The sequence below is a fragment of the Dipteris shenzhenensis genome, chromosome 26 (assembly GCF_047967505.1).
Source record: "Dipteris shenzhenensis isolate YYH24624 ecotype China chromosome 26, Dip_SZ_1.0, whole genome shotgun sequence".
Taxonomy (NCBI): Eukaryota; Viridiplantae; Streptophyta; class Polypodiopsida; order Gleicheniales; family Dipteridaceae; genus Dipteris; species Dipteris shenzhenensis.
In genome coordinates this window covers 49,621,026-49,633,805 of record NC_141621.1, presented here as the reverse complement: position 1 = coordinate 49,633,805, position 12,780 = coordinate 49,621,026, and the positions used below count along the sequence as shown (strand labels likewise).

The window sequence follows — 12,780 nt, the reverse complement described above, 5'->3', positions numbered from 1 at the left end:
CTTTCAGTTGAGACAACTTATGCAAGGACTCTTCTTGATGAAGAGGAGCCTGCCTCTTTTGAAGAAGCAAAGGATAATGTGCATCGGATGCATGCCATGCACAATGAGTTGCAGCCCATAGAGAAAGATCAGACTTGGGATGTTGTGGATTTGCCACCAGGTAAGCATGCCATTGGTACCAAGTGGGAATTCAAGGTAAAAAAGAAGCCAGATGGGTCCATTGACAAATACAAGGCAAGGCTGGTTGCCAAAGGCTATGCACAGAAGAAGAACATAGATTATGAGAAGACTTTTACTCCTACATCCCGGATGACCACCATACGGTCAGTTATTGCAATGGCTGCAAATTTTGTTTGGAATGTCCATCAGTTGGACATAAAACCAACTTTCCTTAATGGGGACTTGCAAGAAGAGATTATGTCAAGCAACCTCCTGGATTTGAACTTTCTGGCAATGCACTTCAGGTTTGCAAGCTGAACAAAGCTTTATATGGGCTGAAACAAGCCCCACGTGCACGGTATGCCAAGATAGATACATTCCTCGCAAGTAAGGGATTACATAATAGTCCCACGAAACGCAACCTCTACATCAAGAAGGATGGGGGGGATATTTTGGTCATCATTCTTTATGTAGATGACATGTTGCTCACAGGGTCAAAGAGGATATAATTGCAGATTTCAAAGTTGAGTTGAAAGCTGAATTTGACATGACAAATTTGAAAATGTTAGATTTTTATTTGGGGATCCAATTTATACAAGACAAGCGTGGCATCGTTATGTCTCAATCCAAGTATGTGCATAAGCTCTTGGATAGGTTCAACATGCATGATTGTAAGCCTATAGCCACTGAAGCTTACTATGTATGATGCAAGTGAATCAGTGGATGTCACACTCTACAACCAAGCTATTGGATGCCTCATCTACTTATGCGATACACGGCCCGATATTTAGTACTGTAGTATCTCAGGTGAGCAGATATATGCACAGCCCAAAGACAACACATTGGCAGGCTGTAAAGCTCATCTTCCGTTATTTGCAAGGCAAAGTCTTATGGCTTGATGTTTCCCAAGGGGGTGACTTGCATATGCATGCTTACAATGATTCAGATTGGGCTGGAGACTATGATACCAAGCAGTCCACTAGTGGTAATTGTTTCTTTTTGGGCAAAGCTTGCATTTCTTGGCTAAGGAAGAAACAATCTACAGTGGCTACTTCCTCATGTGAAGCTGAGTACAGCGCAACTTTCACAACGACAGTTGAGTGTGTTTGGCTGCGACGTTTGTTCACTGATCTTCGTCTCTTATTGGAGGGTCCTTCTCCAATTCTCACTGATAGTCAGAGTGCTATAGCAGTGGCAAAGAATCTTGTGTTTCATGCTCAGACGAACCACATTGAGGTTCATTATCATTATGTCAAAGAGAAGTTGCATGCAGGGGAGATCAGTATGATCCATGTGTCGACACATGACAATGTTGCAAACATCTTCACCAAAGCACTCCCACGTGAGAAGTTTGAGGCATTTCGCAGTGACCTAAACTTATCTCCTTTTGATGATTAATCACTACCCTGTATACCACATTGGCAGCAATGGTATTGTTGGCTCACTTTCCAAAAATATATGAAGGGGCTTCAGTTGTACTTCATTCTCATTCAACACTAATACAAGTACACTTCTTTCTTTGAGTGTTTGTACCTCCTAAACATCAAGAAGGACATCATCTAGCACCCATGCTAGCCAACCCACGTAAGAGAGGCTCTATTTTATCCCCTTGCTTCCATTTCTGCCTTCTTTGCTATTTTTTGCTAAGCAGTCCCTAAGTTTAGTTACTATTAGGCAGCATTAGTAGAAGATCATGTTTCAGATGCCTTGGCTTATGTTTCTTACATCCGAAACACTTTCCTTCCTTAATCAGCCTCTCCTTTTCTTCCCCAGTTATGGAATGGCACCCCATCCAGAACATGATTCGTTGTTTACATTTTGTACAATACTCTTTCATTTTTCCTTATTTAAGTACCCAAGAGCTAGGGCTGCTAAATGTTTCTTTCTTCTATCATCCTCGCTCTTTTCACGTAACTCTAAAGAGAGTTTCCAAAACCTAGCTGTAGATTCAGCATTACTCTCATTGTCGAATTTCCTAAACCTTTCCCAACAGAAGATCAATTTCTCTTCATGCCTTCAGCTCCACAAACTTAGACCATTCAAGGATAGGTTCTCTTCCCATTTGTAACAAAGACCACCACATCAAAGCATCATTTTGTAGATGCAATGTGGCAAGAGCTAGCTTCTCTTGATCAATCATGTCTTGATGGGCAAAATACAGCTCAAAATGGCAAATCCAATTAAAGACGTTATCCATATTCGAATAATCATCTCTAAAATTCAACTCTTAGTACCTAATTTTGTCATTATGGACTGCTCATGTTGTTAAGCTAAGAAACCAGCTTATCAACATGAGCTAATTTTGTCGATCATGTTGCTAAGCTGAGAAACCAGCTTATCATACGAGAGACTCTACATTGGGATTATAATCCATGTGTGAGGGATTTTGAGTTAAGCGTTTGAATTCATCACCTTGCTCTTGGGTGGCCTCATTTGTCCTCTCATTCACAAAGGAGAACTCTCTATCAAAAGGTTCTTATAGGAAAGAGGAAGGCAATTCTATATGCCGATTATTGTAATCAAGCTGTGTATAAGTCTCATCTAACCTATCCTCTTTAGGAAGAGGTGATGGTGTTCTCTCCCTCTCTCCTACCGGCAATGGAAGGAATGGGACAAGTTCATTATTGTACCCCTTCTGCTTCCATTCTTTCCTTTTACTAATAAAAGAGAGGAAATGACTTGTTGTAATTTCAAGATAGAGGTTTATTTTACAACAAAAGTCAAATGTATACCTTTGTAATACTAGAATATATCCAATCGTACAAATTTAAGTTTTTGTTAAGAATTTCCATGTTATAGAGTTGGTGGTACTAATCCAACTCCCACTTTGTTTGTCTCGAAAAACAACCTGAAATAAGATCTTCTTCCTTGTCTTTTTGCTGAAAACTCATGCACTCAATCTGAGTACAAGGCAAAAGACATGGGGTTTCCCATCTAAGGAACAAAGATTTCTAAAAAAAGACCTCCGAATTTCAGGATTATGCCTTGCAGAGATTCAAATTCAGATTTCCAGAATTTCGATTCATTCTCAAACCTCAGATGTGCACAAAAAACTTCCATTCGTGGCCTCCAATTTGGATGTGACTAGTGTCTCCTTCGCAGTCCTCTTGCCACGTTCCTTGCACATGCTCAACTTGTGTGTGCACCGCTACTGTGGAGGGCACAAGGCGTCTCTTGGGAGTGCATATAGCAGCTCCAAATTATTATAACCTAGCTATAGTCTAATTTAGAGAGGTAGAAGGCCTTCATTTACCAATTTAAAACTCTAAGTCTTTGGGTCTTGGCTTGAATCTCTAACCCTTCTCTGTAGACGCCCATTTTGTCACGACAAGGAAAATGGCCATTTTTGTAAGTTATAGATATTATTACATTATACACCAATTTAATGGTGTGACATACATATCTTATGGACACCAACCGATATTCTTATTTGAGTAGATAGGGCCCACCAAGCTGGAGCCAGTGCTCAGACGGCACCAAATTTGATCATGTAACACTTAGTTTAATAATTAAAGATATGCACCCATGTGTCTAGGTCCTAGAGGTAATAGGAAGGGAAGGGTGCTGGTGCATTAAGGTGCATTGAATGATAGATGCATGAGTGGAAAATGATCTCGAGGGACATTAATGAAGGGGAATCTCCCTTTATTGTGAATCTCGCATAGCATTCTCGACCACCTTGCATTCATCAGCCATCTCTCTCCCACCTTCCATATAGGTCGAAAACAAAAACAAGTCTCTCACCAAGACACTCTTTCCCCATTGGAGGACCAATCGGCATCAAAATTTTGCATGCATTGCACACATTTCTATTCTTGAAAGGTTTGGAACTTCACGAGCAGCACAATCTAGTGATGGGACGTGAAGAGAGAGGAAGTCCAACAAGAAGGAAAAAAAAGAGTCATGCAATGCACCGGCTGACGGACGAGAAAGGAGTTCAATACAGATAGGGCCCGTGGAGTCACGAGCAAGCGAGGGATTGGCATTTTGTCTATGGAAAACCCTACTTTTGTATGAGGACCCACACGGTAGTTCAAATTATGGGAGATGGTTCATGATAAACCCAAAAGTTGATGCTCATTAACCCATTAGAGATATCATGTCTAAAAATCTAGCATAAGTTAAGCCCAACTAGGGTAGCTTATGAATTGAAGGGTTCAATAAAAAATATTAGCTTGACACATGACACTCCAGAATTGTATATGGTGTAGGACTAAACTTGTCTTTTGTTGTGTGTCAGCTTCAATAAGCTCCACCTTTCATCTCTGCACACTCTCTTTCCAAAGCTCTTTTATCATTGGCATCATCTCACACTTGGAAGAGTCTTATAAATAGTCACGACTTTCATCTACAAGTGTCTAGTCCCACTTGATGGAATACAAGGATTCATACTTGGGCTCAGGCCATGCACAATACACTTTGCTTCGCATCTTTCAATTCAACGATGCCCAATCCTTCCTAGTACAAAATCAACGCATGCCAAGCGACCTAGCACTGGTGTTCAAAGTGACATCTCATCATGCCTACAAGAAGTTGCACATCCCCTGTGAAAGCACCAATAGGAGGATATGTACCAAACCGTGGCCAAGAGGACTTGGTCGCAAGGGCACACTCTGCTAAGAGAATTTGGTCAAGCTCTGATAAAGAAGCTTGTATACTCTCTAGCACCATGAGGCCCATCAGGAGTCTCAGCATATCACCATCCTTCTTTTAGACTTTGAACTTTGAAGTAAAGTATGATAGGTTGGAATGATCATTCACACAAACATATCCACGCACCCACACACACTTGAGCATCCATTTATACAAAGGTCTTTGTACTGAGTTTCAGTCACAACTCTAAAGGCAGAAGGGCAAACTCAATATGTATGTGTTTGCATGTGTATATGTATGTTTATAAATGCATATATGTTCATGTACATATTTACATGTGTGTGTGTGTGTGTGTGTGTGTGTCCTTTTACAAAAAAAAGTGTGTGTGTTTTGCACCACGGAGGCATATTACTTATAATATTGCGAATGCATATGTAGGTATTGAATATGCCAAGTATATGCATCAGGATGTCCTTTTGATTCTATCCATTGAAATTTCATCTCAAATACAATGGCAAAGGTGGGCTTTTGAAACAAAATGCCAAATATAAATTAATCATTACATAGGGACAGCTCAACTTTCTACTTTTTAGGTCATGAACTCACGCCTAACTGGACTTTGGGGAGTCTATTCATCAAGGATGCCCTCTAAGTGCTTTGCTTTATGCTCATCCTATGCTGAAATACTTGGACCACCTCACTGCCTCAAATGCTTTACATGACATACAATACCGGATTTTTTGTGACACATGCTTAAGTACATGATTCCTTTTTTGCTCCCAAAAATAATGACCAAGGTTTATTAGCTTTGTCCTTGTTTAGTCCGACTATGGGTTTGCATATTAATTTCAAAAAATCTATGCTTTCGCCACCCCGATCAAAACAATGACATAGTATTCTTTGGTCTGTTTGTTTGCATATTAGAATGCATGGGTGAAGGACAATTTATCTCACAAACTTGATTACTCTAATCTCTCTACATGGCCATTACATGTGAGACTTAGGATTAAGCAATATTGGCTTATATTCAGTTGCATTTACTTTTATTGATGTTCTCTGATAAGGACTTGAAAGCTTACATGTCAAAAGCAATGAAACCACTTTGGAAATCCAACCATAGTAAGGCTTCTCCGACATGAATATCATTACACATCAAAAATGGAGGGCAGTTTGAACATCTCATATGTACATATTCATATACTTGCTTAGAAAAGGTATGATGTTGACTGATTTTTTACAGGGCTAGTATGCATACCCTTGCATTTGCTCACTGCCTGGTTGATCAATGGGATTACATTACCGGGGCCACATTAAGGGCCGTTCTTTTGCTTCTAACTGATTGCTAATTAGAACAAGGTTCTCTCTCAACTTAAATGGCGTGGAAGACAAGAGGTGGCTAGGCAAGTGAAGGAGCTACTGGATAGAAATTTTAGTACTCACAGCCAGTCCCCCTTTGCCTCACCTATCCTTTTGGTAAAGAGAAAGGATGGTTCCTACAAGATGTGCATTCATTATAGGACCTCAACAAAATGACCATAACGAACAGATTTCTTATACCTAGGGTTGATGATCTCCTAGAAGAATTGAAGGGAGCTAAGTTCTTCACTAAGATAGACCTCAGATCTGAGTATCATCAAATTAGGATGAAAGAGAAGGATGAACCAAAGACAACCTTCAGAAATGAAAGGGGATTGTATCAGTTTAGGGTGATGGCATTTGGTCACACCAATGCACAGAGCATGGTGACTTTCTTGACAAGGAAGCATAGAGCCCTTGCAATTTTTCTGCAGCATAGCTCCAATGAGATTCTGAAGCCCTCAAAGACCCGCTTTGCCTATCTTTTTTTAGTCTTGTCACGCTTGGTAAAAGTGAAGCCTAACTTAAGGCGCATGGTAGTCAGTGAGGAATGGTTGAGATTTGCAACAACCTAAATACATTTCACTTGCACCCTGCAGAGAGCAAGAGATTATGGCCTAGAGGGAAAAAAGATGGACATGGTTCCATGGGCCTATTAATGCAGTAGCACACATTTTGCATCCTCTATGGAGGAGGGAGGACCAATCGGATGATGCTGAGTTGACTGCAGGGTGGACAGGTTTCCTTGAACGTGCATATCAGGAATCAGGATGCAATATTGCAAGATGCTTTGGAGGACCAACTCCTCTCATTTAGGAACACTCTTGACTCTTGAGTTTTGTAATCTAGATTCTAGTCCATAGACTAGCAGACTATTTACAAGAGTAAACCTGAGAACTTGATATCTGTCCAGATTCCATGGTTGTGAAAACTGAAATATGATAAAGTTTAAGGCTTGAGCTTGTAAATTGTAATCTGAAATCTGATTTTTTGTGACCTATCTAGTATCTACTCAACTGACATCTAAAATTTAAAGGCTTAATTGAGCTTTGTAATCTGGACTCTATTCTAATTTCTAGCATTGGCCATTATAGGCTTGATTGATTAAGTTTAAGTCTTGATTGAGCTTTCTAATCTGGAGTCTATAATCTATTCTACCATTGGCCATTATAGGCTTTCTGTCAAGTCTTTTTCTGTGTTTTTAGCTAGTTTTGCACAGTTTTAGCATAATAAATGTATGCAGGGCATAAATTTTATATTTTTTAGACCAAAAAATACAATCTGGTTTTTTGAAACTTCACCTATTTTGTTTGAAACGTTTTGAAACGTGTCACGTTTCAAAGTTCTGAAACGTTTCATTGAACTTGGAACAAAATTTTGCAGCCTTACCTCTACAAGTTTGCCAAGTTGGTATTCTTTGATGATAATCTGATCTACAGCAACACTAAGGAGAACCATCTCTTACATGTAAAGCAAATTTTGGAGGTATTAAGAGCTCACCAGCTCTATGCCAAGCCAAGTAAATGTACCTTCATGGCAAATGAGGTAGAGTATTTGGGACACATTGTGGGCACCTTCCAGATGATGAATCCTCTTGGCAGCCCTCATCTATAGTGGAGCAGTACCCGTATCTAGTCAGTTGACACAGAATTTGGGGAGTCTTTGAGCAGCAATATACCTTTGTAAGACTAGAATAAGTCCAATCATACAAATTTAGAAATTTTGTTGTTCTAAAGATCAAAAATCTACAAAGAAAATAAAAGAGAAAATGAAAGAGAAGAAAAAAGAGGTAAACAAAAACTTTTATGAAAAGCAAAAGGAAGACATACTTAGCAAGCAAAGCAACACTTATGTCGTCATCAGTGCCCAAGCATAAGCAGCTATACTGGGTTTCTAAAGACCCGCGGAGTCTCTTGGGCAAACCCAGTGCTTACTAAAATATGTCAAATAAACAAAAGAGAATGAAAACAAGAAATAAAGAAGAAACGAAGCAGGTGACTTAAGCAAAAATAAACATGCAAGTCAAGAAACAAAAACTTCCAAAAAACTAGAAACTCTCTCTCTCTCTCTCTCTCTCTCTCTCTCTCTCTCTCTCTTATTTAAAACATAAAAAGTTAAATGGCACTTTACACTTATGTCTCGTTTCTGCAAAGAGGCAAAAATACATTTCTAACTTAGAAAGCACTCAAACAAACTCTCTTTTGAAACTAAAAGAAAAACGGGCTATTCAGCTCCCCGCTTTTTGTTTTCAGCTTATGTTCAATCATTCTAAACAAACCTAAGGCCAAAACACCATAGATAAAAGACTTCATATCTAAGAATGTGCGAAATTTTTTCATTATTTTCCTTGGATTATACCTCTTGTGTAATAGTAAAGTGATCAAATTACTACATTGAGTGATAAAAGACTCCTTAGTTGTACAAAGGCGGGAAAATCTATGGAATTGGGAAGAAATGACTCCATATTTTGCCAAATCAGAAATGTTTGAGTCAATGTGAGGCATTTTTATAATGTGTAAACCACGATATTCAGGTTGTTCACGTTTATCGTATATATCAACCTCTAATCCTATGGTCGATTGAGAAAGTCTAAGATCTAAGAAAATACAAGAATCCCCTCTTGAAGTGCAGTTCAGTTCACAAGAGTCACGAGGATAGATTCCTTCTCCAAAAGCTCTAGCGTCTTTGTACATAAAGTCTTGAAAGTTAGGAACATCTGGTACAAATAAATCATCTATAAAACGCCTAACTTGACTAAGCTTATGTAAAATGATAGGGCAGGTATTGATAGAAATAAGACGTTGCATAAACTCAAATTCATAAGTGAAAAGATAAAAGTTTGCTAAAAAGACGGCACAATTAGTGCCCATGGGGATTCCTATAACTTGTTGAAACAAAGAATCACTTATTGTGATGTAAAGATATCTAAAAGAAAATCTATCCAAAAGCAAACATCTTCTACACTTACTACCTTTGTGTATCTTTTCTTTTTAGAACCTATGTCATGATCTTTATTTTTTAGCCACAAAAAGTCAAAGCATAAGGCTGTTTTCTCAACTTTTAGCACTTTGCATCTATCTTTGTCAAATCTCAACTTGAAAACTTCAGCCACTAGCTTTTTAATTCTAAACTTCAGGTCTTCCAGCTCAATCTTTGTGTAAAGCGTCGTAAAATCATAGGTTTGAAGGAGAATAGGAGACTCTTTTTCCTGAATGCTTCGAGATAAATTAAAAAATGTTACAACAGGAATTACTCCTACAGAGTCATTTAAAATCCAGCTTGAGTTCGAGGGGACATCTGCCTCTTTTAATAAGTCCCTCCAAAGTTCATGGACACTAGGCAACATGGCTTTGAAGCAGTAGCTTAGCCATTTAGAGACATTCGTCAAAGTAGTCTCACAAGCAGCTGCAATAAATCTTGGCTTTTTTGGAGTTTTGTGAAACTTCCAAGCAGCACAAAGAAAAGGTAGGCTTGGATTGCAAACAAACCCAGAAGACTTGCAAAAACTCTCATGTTTTGAGATCAAATCCTTTTGAGAAACTAAGGCAAGGGCGTAAGTTTTGGCAGACGAGTTCACTTCTCTCAAAAGACATTCTAAGTAAAACTTTTTGCAAATAAAAACAAAGTTATTGGAACATCATGGCTTTGAAGCAGTAGCTTAGCCATTTAGAGACATTCATCAAAGTAGTCTCACAAGCAGCTGCAATAAATCTTGGCTTTTTTGGAGTTTTGTGAAACTTCCAAGCAGCACAAAGAAAAGGTAGGCTTGGATTGCAAACAAACCTAGAAGACTTGCAAAAACTCTGATGTTTTGAGATCAAATCCTTTTGAGAAACTAAGGCAGGGGCGTAAGTTTTGGCAGACGAGTTCACTTCTCTCAAAAGACATTCTAAGTAAAACTTTTTGCAAATAAAAACAAAGTTATTGGAACATTTGTCCACATAAGAAATAACAAAATTCCTATGGAATTTTCAAAGAAGAGTTTCATCTTCTTTAGAAAGATGGTTACTTTTCTTTGAGCAAATAACCGAAGGGACTTCTTCTAGTTTCAAAGCAACTTTCTTCAAAATCTTCCTCTATATGCTCAATGGAAAAGCAACGAAAAGATTCAAAACCAGACTTTGCCATTGCTGCATATAAGGGTTTTGAATTCTCAATTAAGGAATTCTTCCTATAAACTTTTCTAGCTTCCCTAACATGTTCTTGAAAACAAATAAAAGCTGTCCTATAGGTTTGTCCTACATAAAGCATATTACTACTATGTATGTTATAGACAACATAAATTACTTGTGTGGCATGAATAGGACTAATAGAAATAGAAGTCTTGAGATGCTTGTTTCTAAGACGTCTTAGTTTATTAAGAATTCTTATGTTATTATTAGTATAATGAGTGCTAACTAATAAAGCCTCAAAGTTAGACCAATTAATGTTACCTTCCCCAAAATCATGAAGATTATTCATGTTTGACCTAGCTAAAAAGTTATACCTTTCTCTATATATGTTTCTTCTAACTTTTTTGTTTTGATTTACCGTGCTAGACCCAACTAAATCACCTACCAAAGAGACAAGACCATCACTAGAATTTCCAATGTTGTTCGGTGAGGTCAAACGATCCAACATTGGGGAACTTGCTTGCACTCTCCCTGCCCATCCCAAGGCAGTTTCTCCCTTGCTATGTTGATACACGGATATGATCCCATCCCATTTACTCTTTTCACTGTTTTCCATTTCTGTTACAGTGACTCTTCAGAATTTGAGGACATGGGTGAGTAGCCTTTTTATTAGCCTTGACTTTGTACTTTGTACTTTAGGCTCTAGATTGATGCCACGTGGCAGTATGGGTTACCATCCCATTGTAATTTGGTCTGCCCTAGTTCCTATAAGAGGCATGGCCCCCCCAATTTGTACTCAGCTTGATTTCCATACTCGGGCTTCAAAGCTCAAGGTGAATTCTAAGACCAGTTGTAAGTCCTCTCATCCTCTCTTTCTCAGTTCTAAAAGGTACTTCTATGTTCACTTCAGCATTGTACTTTCTGCAATGTACATTCCGCAAGTGTATTTCTGTTCCTAAGGAAGGATCTAGCCTATTTCCTATTCCAAGCTTCTAAAGGTGATTAAGCTAGCCTAGAGCTGTCATTTGAGCTAAACAGGCTGACAAATAGCTTAAGTTAATAGCAGCCCTGTTTCAGCATCCCACTGGATGGAAGAGCAACCATCAATTGCTACAATAGCTAGTCATGCAACTTATCAAGGGTCCCAATCTCCAAAGCATAATACTCAAAGAAGTGGATTCATGTCATGTATGTGATAATGTATCCAACGTACCTGAAGCACCATATCAAGGGTCCCAATCTCCGGCCCAATCCAAAGCACAATATTCTAAGAAGTGGATTCATGTCATGTATGTGATCATGTATCCCAAGGTAACCTTTAGGTACAATAGTAAGGATTTTTGTAACCCCTCAGTCCTCCAAGGTCTCCATGTATAACATGATTCACTTTTCTCCTTTGCTTCTCTATCAGCTCTGGCTCTATCTCTGATTCTAAGTCTCCTTTATCGAAATTCTCCTGCGTCTAGAAACTGGAGCAAAGGTTAATTCATTGTCTAGATACAGCTCAAGCCCTTTGAAGATGACATCACTACGACCGCCACCTCTTGTGACTCCCTATACATACGATAGGCTTTAGATTCCTTGTACTCCTTGAAGATGCACTTCTTGCTCCTTACATCTAGATTGGTCCTAGTATCTTTTTAGACAAGCACCCATCAGAATTGAAATCCCATAAGTGCCTGATGACATGCTTTCTACTTGAGTATCTTCCAAAAAAGCCTCTTTAACTTCTTTGGTCGTGGTCTTGTTAAGTATGAATGTAAATAAACACATTGATTGCCCACCCAAAACAGTCTGTCGAAGGTTCTTCTCTCTGACCATACTAATTATTATTACAATCTTGCTCATCAATGAATACCAAAAACTGCATGTGAACACATAATATCCAAACTCACACCATTGTGCAAGAGTTGAGGTGGGTCGCAACACACCGTTGGGAATTCCCTATTTCGATGGCTTCCGTGGCTATTTTGACACTGGATAAATCAAATCCTCTTCTGCAAAAAGCAATTCTAATAGCCGCACTAGTAGCAAGCCATCAAACTCACATAGTACGGGACTTAGCCAACCCAGCAAGGCTCATAATACGCGAACTACAGGTTCGAATCCAGCTTCTTTGCACGGTTGTCATCCGTAAAAAACCAATGAAGATTATCATATATAATAAGAATCCATGAATAATCAAGCACGGTTACTGAATACCCGAGGCATACCCAGACAAACCTGCTTTGTTCCTTCCCCATTACTCATTTAGACCTTCGCAAACCAGTGAATTTGCAATTACAATGTGGCAAGGGGATGGAGAAGCTAAAGCATTAAAAATTACAGCCATGATCAACCAAAGATAGGGTAAAAACCCTAAGCAGATGTAGCACGCTAAAGACTCTTAACTTTACAAACACGGTTACCCAAACCAGCCCTAAATGGAGCAAACCCGACTTTGCAATGCTACTCACTCGAGAAAACCTAACATCAACTTTTAAAATGTGATCAAATCCAAAAGTCTCTCTCTCTCTCTCTCTCTCTCTCTCTCTCTCTCTCTCTCTCTCTCTCTCCGCTG

At 38.9% G+C, this 12,780-nt stretch overlaps 1 protein-coding gene across 1 annotated transcript in view; it reads right to left on the bottom strand.

Moving 5' to 3' along the window:
- The window catches only part of LOC147885221 (THO complex subunit 4B-like), a 37,595-nt gene that overhangs the window by 23,561 nt on the left and 1,254 nt on the right, over nucleotides 1–12,780 (bottom strand). The window lies entirely within an intron of this gene.